The following is a 14,906-nucleotide window of genomic DNA, read 5'->3' as shown; positions in this document are numbered from 1 at the left end:
GCATCATGGCACATCTTATTGTACTCTGACTACAAGAGCCCTGACCCCTTTCGGTTGGTGAATGAAATAGAGTGAAACGTTCCATACAAGCAGGCATAGTTCCCTAAGCCTCATTAACATTTTCTGGCAGGCTATTTGTTGATGCATAGTTTATAGGTAAATCAGCAAACATGTAACTATAAACCAAGAAGACCGGGCAGAGCGCAATGTATTCTTGGGTTATTGTTACGTTTGTGCTGCTATGCACATAAACTATTCTCTTGGCCACCATTGCCAAACTGAGTGCACGCCTGCCTGAGTCTGTGTATAACATATCGTCGTGTGTCATCCCACTACAAAAAACTGGGGATGGGCGAAGCATGTAGGGAAGGGTGTTCCAGCGCCACCAACGTGAAACCTGGGGAGGGGCGAAGCATGCAATGTGCACCGGTGTTTCCCACATCAAAATCGCTCTTAATGTGCAATGAGAGACAGAAGAAGAATAGACAGAAGAAGAATAGACAGAAGAAGAATAGACAGAAGAAGAAGCAGAAGGACCTGACCGAGGTAGTGCGCTACATTGAAAGGAGAGGACTTTCTTTGATGAGGCACTAGTGGTGCCAATCCTGAAACCGAGCATGCAGGGAAGGGTGTTTCAGCTCCACTAACGGCGCCGGAGAACTGCGTCGGAATGCGGTTTATCCTAAGGTGCTTCTTCTTCTTCTTCTCTTTCTGTCTATCATTGCCCATTGCCGTAAGTTGTCTTCGTGTCACACACCACAACATGCTACGAAGCATGCTTTACAGGAGAAAACTTGGCATTTGAAACCAATTTTGACACGGAATTGAACAAATTTCTTTTAATTAATTCAATTGAATCCTGTTACGTCGTCTGCTATTTGTTGGCCTAGCTGTTGCCTTCTTGACTTTTAGTGTACTGGTGGCGAGTAGTAGGATTTACCAAATGTTTGTGGCGCATACCCGTTTATGATGGACCGTGACGACGACATGACGCGCCGGCAAGCCAATACCCTAAGGTGCTTCGCCCCTAAAAGCGTGGCGCGTATTTATATACTGTCGGTAGTCATTATTGCAGCACTGAGGAAAAATTATTCTTTAAATGAACGACGGGACTCATAAGTGTAGTACACATGGACGACACATTCGCATGAGTTAGAGAGATTAATAACGATGACAAAACGGAAATGAAACGTATTCGCACAGAATAGAAATATAAAAACATAAATATGCACACAAAGCCGAAAATATTATTTCCAAGGGTCTCGATACTTCTGATGCATAAAGAGCATTCAGGCCTTGCTGCGATTGCAAATTGCCTCTGTTGCGATGTTACCGCCCCTCTTGCAATCGCACCCTCCTCATCGACAGTAAGATGGTCCTTCCCGCAGAAGCCATGATCGATACGAAGCGAGCATTGCTTGGTCAGCCGAAACCGTAAATAAGATTTTCCCGACACACATCCGGCCTTACTGCTCCTCGGTGAATGTGTCGCTTACAACACTGATATAGAACGCTGCGATCTTCAGATGTACCGCGCAACCAGAATCGGCGGGACATTGATTTTTTACTTGTTTTTCTGCGAGGCGACCTCCAATACTATTACATCAGTGCAAGAGAGAACACCTTGTCTTACCTACCCCTTATAGCCCTGCTAGCTCCGCGTATTGCTTGAACTGCAAAGCTTTCATGGCGTCATATTTAGCTGAAAAAAAAAAATGACCGTAACGTACGCATATAAATTGCAGATCAGTGTTACAATAAACCGATATACCCTATAACTTGAAATTGTTTAAAGAAAATTACAGGACGCCTTGTGATGTAGAGAGGAACATGTTACGACGTTTTGCAACATCCAACGAAAGAAAAAAAAATGCATCCTAAAGTTCGATGATTCCTGTGCTCATCTTTGTAGATAGGCGGAACTTAGGCGTGGCATTATAATTGTCGTTAAAAGCAGAATTTACGTAGCTTTATGCTCGGATGTGCACTCAAGCTTTGTTAGGGCGGGTTCGTTTATACGCAAGGCAGAAGGGCTGGTTCAGAAGAGCCGATTCATGAACAGTTCCTTTTTGTGAATACAGTTCATATATTATAAAACAATTTTAGATAACCAACCTTCTTATTTTGCATGGTATTACTGCTATTTACACATTTCTTGGTAGCTATGTCACTCCGGCGGTGATCCTCCCATTATCGTTTCACGGCTTGTGCACTCAGCAACAGTGCGTCATGTTAGAGTCTAACATGATCCAAAGTACCAGCTCAGCCATGTGGCGATTTATTCACTCTCTGTTGCTCGCTATATAAACTTCCAGTTCATAAAATATTCTGTGCATTTCAGTGCACCTGACTTGCTTTTGTGAGTTTTCTAACCCAGTCATACAAGGTACCGGCAGTCCTTTTAAAAAGTTTACGTGCCGAAACTGATCACTGCTTGCTCGTTCTGTGTCCTGGGTTGAGTGTTACTTTAACCTGATGTGTAAGAAATGAAGTGACCACCAAGCTACAGCAGCGATGTATACCAGGGACTCCATGTATACGTACGTGCGGCCTACGATCGAGTGTGACTCGCGTTTCACTGCTACTTTGAGGTGTTGGATCGTATCTGCTCGCAGGAATCCGCTGTTAGTCAATCTACACCTTCAATATACGCCACAGAAGCAACACAAACGCTATTTCAATGCTCGTGTTGACATTACAGTGTGCACAAAGTACTGCAACTTTGAAGTTTAAAAGCAAGCTTTTAACTGTCAACTTGACTGTGTTTTGTCCGTTGCGGTGGTATAGCGGTTACGGTGCTCGACTCACTGGTTTTCTCATCGCAGTTGCGCATCTTTTGATGTAGCAGCTTTACTCTACTTTATATAACTGAGCGTTCTGTGAAGCTTTCTTACATTCTTTTTTTACAACAATATGATGATCATTATCAGTTTATGCGGACGTTAAAGGGCCCCTAAGCAGCCTCTGAATGTACAAAAAAAAAAAAAACTTGCGGTGGCTTAGCTCGGCTACGCCAGGATATACGTAGCGTTAGCAAAGGTTCAGCTGATTATTCTTAGCTTTCCAGATTGTCTAGGATTATTAGCCTTCTTCTGTTCATTCTTCGTACGCTGAACCGCTAATTGCCAGGCAACTACTTCGGGACTCGATTAGATAAGCTACTCTGCTCTTCTGCGCCGCTGAGCAGCATTTGCGCTCCCTTCTCCATGACGTTACCCACCTGCAAACCCCAGTCAGAGGCGCTATCAAATGGCTCCAGCACAGTGTCAGACGGCGACTGCACAGCGAAGGCGAATAGCTGCGCGCGCGCTGGTGCCAATACGTTTGCCAAGGCTACGACGTCACTCTGGAAAGCGCAGATCGGCGGCGGCGAGTCGCGCGCGCGCCGGCGCCAGCGGCGCCAGTTTGTCTGCCGCGGCTACGACGCCACTCCTCCTGAACCCGCAGACAAGCAGCGGCGACCCAACTGTGTGGCATCACTGATCCTCGCGCATGCGCAGCACGGCTCATGACGCTCCATGCGAAATCGGCTCCGGCTAGGCAAGTGTAGCAACGCTACAAAACATGGCTGATCCCTCCGTCATAGGAATCGGTACAACACGAAAGTGAAACGTGTCGAGGGAGTGCTTATAGTGTAGTGATATATGAGAACTTGTACAATATTTATTCGTGTTTGGCAGCTATAGCATCGATTGGCGTGGATGCACCCATGTTGACGCCTAATTTGTAGAGGTTTTAGCTTGAGCCGTAAACGCGTGCGTTCCGCTGGCCTCTGCCTCGCTCCACCAATGCACGACATCTGCCCGTCGAAATCGTGTCCTTTCTGCAACGCGTATTGCAGCAGTTTTTTTAGTCGGTGCTTTCGCAGTCGAAGTAGCCGCGGCGGATAAATCCCGTTGGTGCATGTGGAAGCTGCACTACTTCGCTGAGCCGGCGCACGCTCACACGAAGCGAAAGACAAAGAACGTAACAGCGTCTAGGCTGCCTCGGCGACGCCAGCGCAGCCATGCAGTGTCCCTCGCTGGTATCGAGACGCTTTAACCAAGACATCCGATATGGCGCGCAATCTCGGAGTAAGCGCTAGTAAGCGTCGACCGTGATGCATTACTTCTTTTCAGCTCTCACACACGGCGGCACTGCCCCGCTCCTCCCCGTCTACCCACACCGCCAGCGGAGAGCACCGTGCGAGAAAGAATGTGTGAAAGATAAAAGGCGCGTTCGTGCTGTGTCCAGCATCTGCGAGGTATCTTAGTTGGTTAAGCATCGAGCGCTTACCGTCGCGCCCGCAACGTCGTGGGTTCGATTCCCAGCGGCGCACCTTTTCTTGGTTTTTGTAGCGTTAACTACACTTGCCTAGCCGGAGCCGATTTCGCGTGGATCGTCATGAGCCGTGCTGCGCATGCGCGAGGATCACTGATGTCACACAGCTCGCTCACCGGAGCCGGCATCTCACGCGCTCTCCGCCACCGCCGCGCGCGGCTCGCCGCTGCTTGTCTGCCCGTTCGGGAGGAGTGGCGTCGTAGCTGCGGCAGACAAATTGGTGCCGGCGCGCGCGCAGACTCCACCACCGCTGCGCGCGACTCGCCGCTGCCGGTCTGCGCTTTCCAGAGGAGTGACGTCGTAGCCTTGGCAGACGTATTGGCGCCAGCGCGCGCGCAGCTATTCGCCTTCGCTGTGCAGTTGCCGTCTGACACTGTGCTGGAGCCGCTTGATAGCGCCTCTGACTGGCGTTTGCAGGTGGGTAACGCCATGGAGAAGGAGAGCGCAAATGCTGCTCAGCGGCGCAGAAAAGCCGAGTAGCTTATCTAGTCGAGTCCCGAAGTAGTTGCCTGGCAATTAGCGGTTCAGCGTACGAAGAATGAACAGAAGGCTAATAATCCTAGACAATCTGGAAAGCTAGGAAGAATCAGCTGAACCTTTGCTAACGCTACGTATAGCCGGCATAGCCAAGCTAAGCCACTGCAATTTTTTTTCTTTCTCCCCCGTTGGCGCCCATTTTATGAACGTCAGATCCGGTAACGGAAGTACTTGCTGGACCCCGGCATAAAACTCTTTCGTTTTAAAAAAACGAGCGTGTTATTTTCTTCTGGCGTTTCTCGTCTTTCTGGCGAACTTCGTGACGCAAGAACAGAGAATCACGCGACGTCATTACGATACGTACTATCGATTGTTCCACATACGCGAAATATCAGTTGTGAATTGTCTCCTACACTGCTTTTCCATGCAGCCGCCCACCCGTTCTTGCTTGTCTCGTATGACTATCGTGTGTGATCAGCTGATTTAGCTTCATTTTGTGTTTTTTTCGACTGTGCAAGCGGAGAAAACAGCGCGTAGCCCACAAGCGCCACCACGCTCAGTGCTGGCATTGTATACACTTGCTTTTAAGAAATAGGCGGCGAGGAGGATATATCGCTCTTAGGAAGGGTAGTGAAGGCGAGAAAAAAACCACTCCCTCGTCTTTGAACTCCGGGGTGGTTAGGGGCCCATAACCTGCTTGCTGTGCGAGATATCTTGACATAGTGTCATATAGATCAGAATGTTTTACTTCCTCTGCCGCGTATAACGCTCTTTGGTTTTATGTCCGAGATTGCCCGTCGTCGCACGCAGCACAAGAACTAGGACTTTGATCTCAGGCGTGCGCAGGGTATTCCAATCGGAGGAGTCAAGTTCGCAACTTCCCACCCCTGTCGAGTCACAAGGAAAACTAGCTTCGCAGAGCATGCAAGAATGAAAATGAAGCGATGACGTACTTCTCACAACGCCCCGCTATTGGTCCCCGGTTTTCCGGTGGTGAAGGCGCCGTTGTCGTCGAAAACCTGTAGCCATATTCCTGCACATCAAACAATGACGTAGCAGGTCCGACCGAGTAAAGCCTAGACATGACGCCCCCCTTAGATGATTACTGGGGGGGGGGGGGGGGGGGGGGTATCCACTCCTCTGTCCTTGTGTGCGCGCTTATGGCTTTGTTGACGTAACGGATGATGACGAGCGAAGACCGGCGGTAAGCAGGCTGGACGTTATTATGGTCGCTCGTACCAATTGAGCCGCGAACGCCTAGCCCCAAATGGGCGCCCTCCAAGAGCGATGGTAATTGTGTTGTGTAGAAGGACAAAATATACTCACACGGCGGGCTATTTTACCGTTGAGCGGGCTTGTCGAGCTAGAAATTGCTGTAGTATGGCCGCTCCGCACACAGTGAGCTCAATCGTGACTTTCTGGAACGCCAATTTTATATCTAACGAATGTTGCCTGCGGCGAGATCGCGCGCGCCACGCAAATCACAACGAACTTCCGCTGGAATAAGGCAATTACGCATCTATATAGGAAGGTCATTGTTAGTAGCTCTGTGTTTTACAAATAGATGAGATTTCTATCGAGCTGTGACTGTGCCAGCCGTCACCTTTGTCCCTTTATTGGCATTTGTTTTTCACACCAGAAGCTTACCCAAAATGCGACCGTTCTTTCTTAAAAGCATTCGCTGATCGTTCTTTTTTCTTTTCATAGTTTGAACAACCCATAAATTAACGCAACTGTTTCAACCACCTTTTCTGCGCAATAAATTGGAATATTGCCGCTAGAAATGTAAACGTCACAGCGATTCTGACTAGCACCTGAGTAGTTGTAAAATGCTTTCCTCTCTTAATAATTATTTGTTTGCAGGACAAACCGACGTAAAGCAAATGTTATGTTACGAGAACGGAAGTCCGAGAACGAAGTTTGTAAGAATTAATCATACAGCAGGTAGCGCAAACAATACGGGGACACAAGCCAGGAACATAAACACGAGACGAGCGCTGACTTCAAACTAAAATTTATTCTCAGAACCCACGCCTATTTATCAAGCAGCAAAGATCAGCACAGCACATCGTCACCCAACAACGTACATCTTATCCCACAATGAATAGCATGGCAACATCTTGAGCGCTCGTCTCGTGTTTATGTTACTGGCTTGTGTCCCCGTATTTCTTGCGCTACCTGCTGTATGATGAACAAGTATGTGATATACACCACATACAGCAGGATCGGAGTGGTCAAAATGTTCATTTTCTTGTACATATATGTACAAGCGAAGCAAAAACGCGCCAAGCAATTCTTGTCTTTTTCATCTCTTAATTTCTTCCTCCTTCTTTATCTATTTCTTTCTTTCTTGCTCTTTCTTTTTTCTTCCTATTTTATTTCGATAGCAATTACATGGACACTCTCGGCGGATTGCTGACGTCGCCGTCATGTCCCGTGTATATATATATATATATATATATATATATATATATATATATATATATATATATATATATATATATCCTATAAAAGGCAGAAAGAAAAACAAAGCAGAAGAAAAAATTCCGAAGCAAGCACCCAGCCGGGTATTCGAACCAGCGACCTCTCGCTCCTCAGCCAGCTGCGTTCGACAACTCAACCACGCACCAAGCATGCGCCGGCGAAATAATGGCATGCCATTTGTATAAACCATTTACCACTGGTGGTATGTAGATCTCGGGTGAGCTTAATCGTGTTTTCTATCACGTAACGCTCCTACATTTTCTGTCAGTTTGAAAACCGCCCCTCGAGACGCGCACGAAAAGGTGGCCCCTTTCTGTACCCACTCAAGATGTGGAACGAAAAAAAAAAGAACACCAAGCATACCTTACGTGAAACGCCCTCGTGTGGCAGGAGACGCAGATGGGTCACTCCACGCGCCGCAGTTTAAAAGAAAAAAGAAATATATAAGAGCGTCTGATTCTCCATTGTCGACACTTGCGGTGCGTTGCTCAAGCACAAAAACGTAACTCTGACAGTTATTAGTTCACGTTTGTCCTCTGTATACCTGTGCGTGCTTTTCAGGCGTCCTTCTTTGTACTTCAGCGGCGTGCTGCAAGTATAAATCTGCTTGCCGTTCTTCATGTAACATTCCAATTTCTTGCTATCGCATTCATTGCTTCGCCCTTGCGTCAAAACTGTCACTTTTTTCTATGTTTTTCTCTCTCTTTCTTTTGATCGCTTGCTGCCTATTTCTTTTCTCTGTTTTTATACGTGGTTTGGCCAGACCACATAAGTGCTTCGCACTTATTATCATCAAGGCATTCGAATGAATAGGGGAAGGAGACTTCTCCTTGGCGCGAGCGCGCGCGCTCTATATGATACAGATGGCTATGCTATTAGTGGTTTTGCCTGCGTTACGCCAAGCTACGGCAGCATACGATGACAGCATACGACAGTTCGGCCCCCAAAGTGCTCCGCACATAAAATGCGTCAAGTGGCATAGCGCACTGCGATTCAGGAGGGATGCTTTGAAGCACTTAGTTCCGCCTGATGACGCCAGTGTCAGACTTGGGACTTTCTCACGATGTTTTCGTAGAAGTTCAGGTGACAGTTTCGCAAATTTTTTCTCACGCGAAGGTGGTGTGTGCCTTAGTGCGTCAAAATTTCGTAGACGTGATTTCAGTTACGAGGACGACGACTGGAAGTATGCACGTGAGCAAACCAAGAATAAACGATATCAAGTTTTTGCCGAGGGGCTTGAATAGGGAATCGAATCTATAGCTCCGCGGTCGGTGAAGCAAAGTGCCGGGCGCCTCGAACCACTGAGCCAACAACACCTTTGTTTACATTACTACCTGCGCTGACACATGAGGAACAACACTAAGCAAAAAGAAGATACATAAATGGAGGCGCTAAAAGTTGCAGTTCAAGAAAGTATCACGCATGGAAATTATTTATGCACACAAGCGTTCAAAAATATACCAACACGCGCTGTCACTAAGCCGATGTTTCGACAAGCGCATCGAAACGTCGGCTCCAGCGACACCCGTTGTTCGCGAATTTTTCGTCTCTTCAAGCTTTAGTGCTTTCCCTGAACGTCTGCCTTTTATGTACATAAGTGGGTTATTTTCCCGCGTCACTCTGCTACTGGGTCCCTAACTTTACTCTATTTCACTAAGTTTTTGACCACTTTGCAAAAGTACGCACACAAGGACTATGTGTTGATATCGGCAGGACAAAGCTGCAGGGGTTCTTTTCATGAACTGTAGAGGTCAACCAACCTTATAGGATCCCACGCTGTCAAAGCGCAAACCTTCCTGAGAACAGGGTGTAGCACAAAATGGAACGACTTTTCTTAATCTAATTGAAGCAATGCGACGCACGCGCTTGTCACATCGCATAGCCTCAGAAAAACCCTCAGCATGTGTATGTTCGTCTCAATTCTGCGTACGTGCTTTGATCCAACACGATTGGTACAGGCCCACTATTAAGGCGAAAGCCTTAGCTGCCTCATCAGACGCAAAAATTGAACGGCTTCCCGCGTCGGCGGCGTCCACACGAGCGATGCAAAAAATCATTGTCACGTGAGGACATAACCATGAAGCCACAGATCGCCATGAAGTGTGGCGCCATCATGACGTCACCATGACGTCACGTGACGTGACGGCGCACTATGACGTCACCACATGACATCGCAGCTTGTTCAATGATGGGCCGATTATGGAGGCTATGCAAAACCAGAGGAGGCGTCTCCAATCTTGGAGGCAGTGGAAAACCACGTTAGGTGCAGATAGCTTTCGGAGGGTGATGAGGCAGCATCAATACGTCGAGTGAGAAGAAAAAGATTGCTTTCGCCTTCCGGTTGTCTTAGGTGAGTGCATAATAGACCTTGGGAGTTTGTTTTTTTTTACCACCTGATTTCCTTCATAATGTGTTCATGAACACCTCCTATTCAACACTCGTTAAGCCAGCGGGACAATTACACTTTATAAGACAGTGGTTTTGCGCTCTGTTTTGGGGTATTAGAATAACGTGCGCCGTTAGGAATCTCGGAGGCACATCTTGTTCTTGTACACTTCATCGAACAAGTCAGAGCGGACAAGATTTCCCACTTAAAGGCCAACTCCGGCGATTTTTCGAGGTCGATGGATCTCAATGAAATTCGCTGGGTACGTTCCTTTACACGTTTCCGTCATTTATGCCAAATTACATGCTTGAGACATGCGCAGATTGTTTGCAAATGAATTTTAAAGATTGTCTGCAAACGCTCTCCTGGCTTCCCACAATTATTTGCAACATTGCGTCTGTGACGTCAGTATTGGCAACGCGGCGGAAGTGACGCAGCCGGGGGCACCGCTAACTTCGGCGCTTCGGCCGCTACAGCGAGCGTCTGCTGTGCACAAGGCGACAGACAGCGTTGGTTTGGCCGGCGCTTCGCTGGTCGTCCCGGCTGTCACAGGTTTCATACTCGGCGCCGGCGTGACCGGCATGCCTTGCACGACTTCCGGTTCGTTCGTAACAACATCTACGTCATACGTAGACAGCACACTCGGTTTGGTTTCGTTTTCGGTGTTGCGCTTTTTTGCTTATTTAAAATTATTCTCCAATTTGCCGAGTATTTCTGCTATCGGGTCCGTAACAGGAGCGTCTCAGGAACATAAAAGCACCATTACTTTGACATGGCCAAAAAATCGCCGGAGTTGGCCTTTAAACGCTGCGTAAAAAGGCTGCGATAAGGCCATCTCTTCCATGAAGCTTTCCTTGGTTTAGCTCTTCAGTGAATTTTTCAGGCTCCTCTTTTGAAATTCGTAGTTTTAACGCTGCTATGACACTTTGAGTTAGTTATTGTCCTGGACGGTTAGAAGTTCCCTCTAAAAGGTCGTACGCGAACGTGATATAATATATATATATATATATATATATATATATATATATATATATATATATGTATATATATATTATATATATATATATATATATATATATATATATATATATATATATATATATATAGTATATATATATATAATAATGTGGAGGGGGGAGCCGAAGACGTGAGGGTGACAATGGGCTGGAGGAATGCACCCATGTTGTGTTAAGGCTTGAAAGCATTGGAGCTCGACTAGTGACTACAGGATTGTACCTTACCTGGACGATCTGTGTATATCTGCGTAGTCGTTGTTTTTTTGTTTTCTTTTCTCTTTTTTTCGGGAAACACGCGTTTTTCATAGCAATGTAGATGCTCTGAGTGAAGCACAAACGAGAAACTTGTGACAAGGAACAGGACTAGTGATGCGCATACTTTCAGCTTTGCTGAACGTGTTTTTCGTAGGTCAAGGTATGTGCACGTGGTGTGTTCGCGACCTTTTTTTTTCTTTTCGGGAAACACCGTGTTATTTTTTTGTCAGTCAAGGTATGTGCACATGGTGTGTTCGCGACTCTTTTTCGTCAGGTTTCCTACTTCTCTCTTTTTTTTTTTCCTTGTATGTACCTTTTCTTAACCTTTTTCTCCCCATCTCGGCTCGGAAAACGATGATATAAAAGCGCATCGGAGCCTGGTAAATTTCATCCTGATGAAGATCGGTCTCCGATCGAAATGTCGAAAAATAAAGATTTTTAGAAGCGTGTACCTTTTTCCTATATATATATATTATATATATATATATATATATATATATATACTATATATTATATATATAACTTGATGAAAGGATTTGTGATATTTAACTAAAGGGGCCCCTCACCAGGTGACATACCGAATTTTAGTTACACATTGGAAATTGTTGCGAGCCCAATAAAGAGCATTATTCCACAAGAATTTTTCTAATATTAGAAAAATTCTAACGGACCGATATCGGTCCGTTAGAATCTGAGAAAAACAATAATTTGTAGCGGCGCGAAATCATGATGCGAGGGGGTGAGTGCAATCCCTTGCCACTCGCCCCGTGTAGCCTTTGCAAGCCAAATCTCTTCCCTGCCCTCTTCGTCACACGAGCGGGAGGATCACATAACGCATACGCATAAACACGTCATGTCACGAGCGCATGACGTGCCCGAACCAGCCCGAGCCCCCGAGACGCGAGCGGTGTTGCGGCGGCGTTCTTTGCGCTTCACCTCTGCAAGTTATGCCGAATGCGCCCTCGATGATCACTTGGCTTTGAACCTATTTTAGTGAGCACGAAAGCTGCGACATTTGTACGGACGCGAGACTAGCGGTGTGCCGCATGAACATCTAGTTAGACGAGGGAGGATAAATGAGCCTAATGAGCGCTGGAACGCGGTAGAAAATTAGTTTCGTTGTAAAGGGTAGCTTCTACACGATGCGCAAAGCGCGAGAACACGAACGCGTGCGAAACGGAGGCAGAATAGTGTCGAATCTCGCTGCAATTCGCAGTAAAAATTAAAAAAGAAACGCACACATTCCGTTTGTGTGTTTTATTATTGCTCTCAAGTTTTAGTCATCCATTCAAGCAACAGATTACATAAACTACACGCCGTGTGAAATAATTATCGCACTGTCACGCGCTACTGTTCGCGACGTCACAGCACAGTCGTCTACGTATAGGAGCGACGTCACAGCACTACCATCTACGCAGGGCCATTCCACCATGTACGTCATCCCCTCATTCTCTGGGCGCGCGGCCGCGAGAAGAAGGGCAAGCAGCATTCATCTTGAAATTTGACCCATTTACGCGGCACGTAGCGTTGCAAATTTTGGCAGACGTAATCGTGAACGCCCAGTGCATGTATTGCTTAGAATAACAGAGAGCTGAGCTAGTTGGTAAGTATAGTGTACTATATTGGTAAGTATTCATTCTAAAAAGACAGGGCGTGCAAACACGGACACAAGAAAGAAGTCAGGACCCCACAAACGCCGGCTAAAACAACTGAAGAGACGCACAACGGCTGAAAAGGAAGAAGGCACGAAAATTTATCTGCGCATGCCCATGCAACAGGAGAAGAATAGGAAGGAACGTGTCGTACGTATACCGTACATTCATTGCGTATCTCACAGGCTAAAGAAAGTAGGAAGTAGATACGGCGTTAATGTTGTTTTCACGGCTGCCAATAAGCTAGGTAAGATTTCTGCCGCTGTGCAGAGGAAGAATGAGCGAGTAAAAGACAAGAAGCGGACCGATGTTTCGTAATGCACACCAACAAATTCACTGATTGCCGTACGAGTGTGGTGTATAAGGTCCCTTTCAGCTGCGGCCGCTTCTACGTAGGACAAACGGGCCGATGCATTAACCAGAGATTGTTGGAACATAAGAGATCGCTAACAGAAGGCTCAGCTTCTAATCTATCTTTACATTGTCGAGATTGTAAGTGCACGCCAAAATTCGATGAATGCGCAGTGTTGTACCGTCATAAAAATGAAGAAACGCGCCTGATGATTGAAGCATGGCATATCGAGAGTAGTGGTAGCGCATGCGTGAGCCAACCGTCGATTAACTTGCATAAAGATGAAATCAAATGCCTTAACAGTTATCTTCCATGTAGACCGCCACGCGTGCCGGATTGATAGGTTCTTCTGTTGCATGGGCATGCCCAGATAGGTTTTCGTGCCTTTTGTTTTCAGCCGTTGTGCGTCTCTCCAGTTGTTTAGTCGGCGTTTGTGGTGTCCTGACTTCTTTCTTGTGTCCGTGTTTGCACGCCCTGTCTTTTTAGCATGCATTGCGCTCGTCAGCTCAAAAGTGGCAAACCTAGTGAGGGGCCCTTTAAAGATGTCTCGAAAGCAGTTTGCAAATTTCGCATTGCTTTGTCGTTGATCTCAATATAAGAATGCGGAATTTCGTTTGTGATATTTTTTTTTTAAAACATGCCTCGTCTCTGCCCCCAGTGGCTGTTTTGTTGGTGTTTCTTTGACCAACAACTTTAATGCCCTATATCGAAATATTGGCCCTCGATAAGGCTCAGTGTCCATAAAAACTGCCAGCTTATGTCTAAAAATGCGAATATCCTCTTCGAAGGCGTCCGGTGTTTCAGCCTCCTCATCTGCCAATGCAGCAAGCTGCCGTTTCAGCGTATTTTCTTGCTTTCTTTTGTATCCTTTATTGTTCTTACTACTTGTGACGCGACCAGCTTAGGATGCGACCAACTGCTGGGAATGAAAGTCCCAGCATATTTTTTTTTTCTACGCAACGCCACTGTGGCTTACCAATACAGCAGCTTCAAGTCAAATGCACCTCAACATCTATTGTACGTGAGAGAGAGAGAGACTTTATTAGAAAAACAGATTTTTGCCTTCGTCTGTATACCGCCGGTATGCTACTCTGTGTAGGGATGGGGAACGGGATTGACAGACTAAAGAAGAGAGGGAAGGAAAATAATAATAAAAAAAATATAAAAAAAAAATGAAATGCGCAAGCGAACCTGATAGAAATATTTACAACGACGGTGTCAGGTAAGTTAAGGCTTTGCTATGTGAAGTAGTCAATCATTAAAGCTTTCCGACTAGGCCAATTTTAACGCGATAGCGTTAGAGACCTCGTTTCGCAGAAATGCCGCCGTAGGTGTCGGCGTCCCTACTTTGCCTGTGAGCGAAAAATCGTTTGTGAGCGAAAAATCGAGAAAGATGCAAATAAAATAAAAAATAAAAATCCGGTCCCATTAAGGATCGAACCCGGGCCGTTTTTTGACAGGTAATTAAACAGTGACTGTAAAACCCGCCGCTGTTTTGAAGGGCCTGGCACTGGGCCTTATATCTTGTGTAACGTTAACTGCTCGTGGCAAATCATGTCCATTTGTCGCTCAAACAATAATCTCTCATCGTGGTACGCGAAGAATTCCAGTGATATGTGCTCCACTGGCTCTATGCTACCACAGTTATCACAGCAGGGACTAGTGGTGCTCCCCACGCGGTGCTAATAACTGTTCGTGTATGCCACGTTCAGTCAAAGACGATGGTGCAGCGTCTCAAGGTGGCGAGAAAATGATCGGGAAATTTTCGCTCTCACTTCTGGGTCAATGCAACGCACACAGTTATCTTGGTGCAGCGGCAGATTCCAGAGGCGGTCTTTTTCTTGACAGGCATAATTTTTGCGATGTTCAAGGTGTCGACGTTAGCAAAAAAATATTCTTGTGAATTTCCGTTACTGGAGTCCATTTCGGGCAGCTTCATCTGCTCCATCGTTTTCTGAAAAACT

The sequence above is a fragment of the Rhipicephalus sanguineus genome, chromosome 11 (assembly GCF_013339695.2).
Source record: "Rhipicephalus sanguineus isolate Rsan-2018 chromosome 11, BIME_Rsan_1.4, whole genome shotgun sequence".
Taxonomy (NCBI): Eukaryota; Metazoa; Arthropoda; class Arachnida; order Ixodida; family Ixodidae; genus Rhipicephalus; species Rhipicephalus sanguineus.
This window is presented reverse-complemented; position numbering follows the sequence as displayed.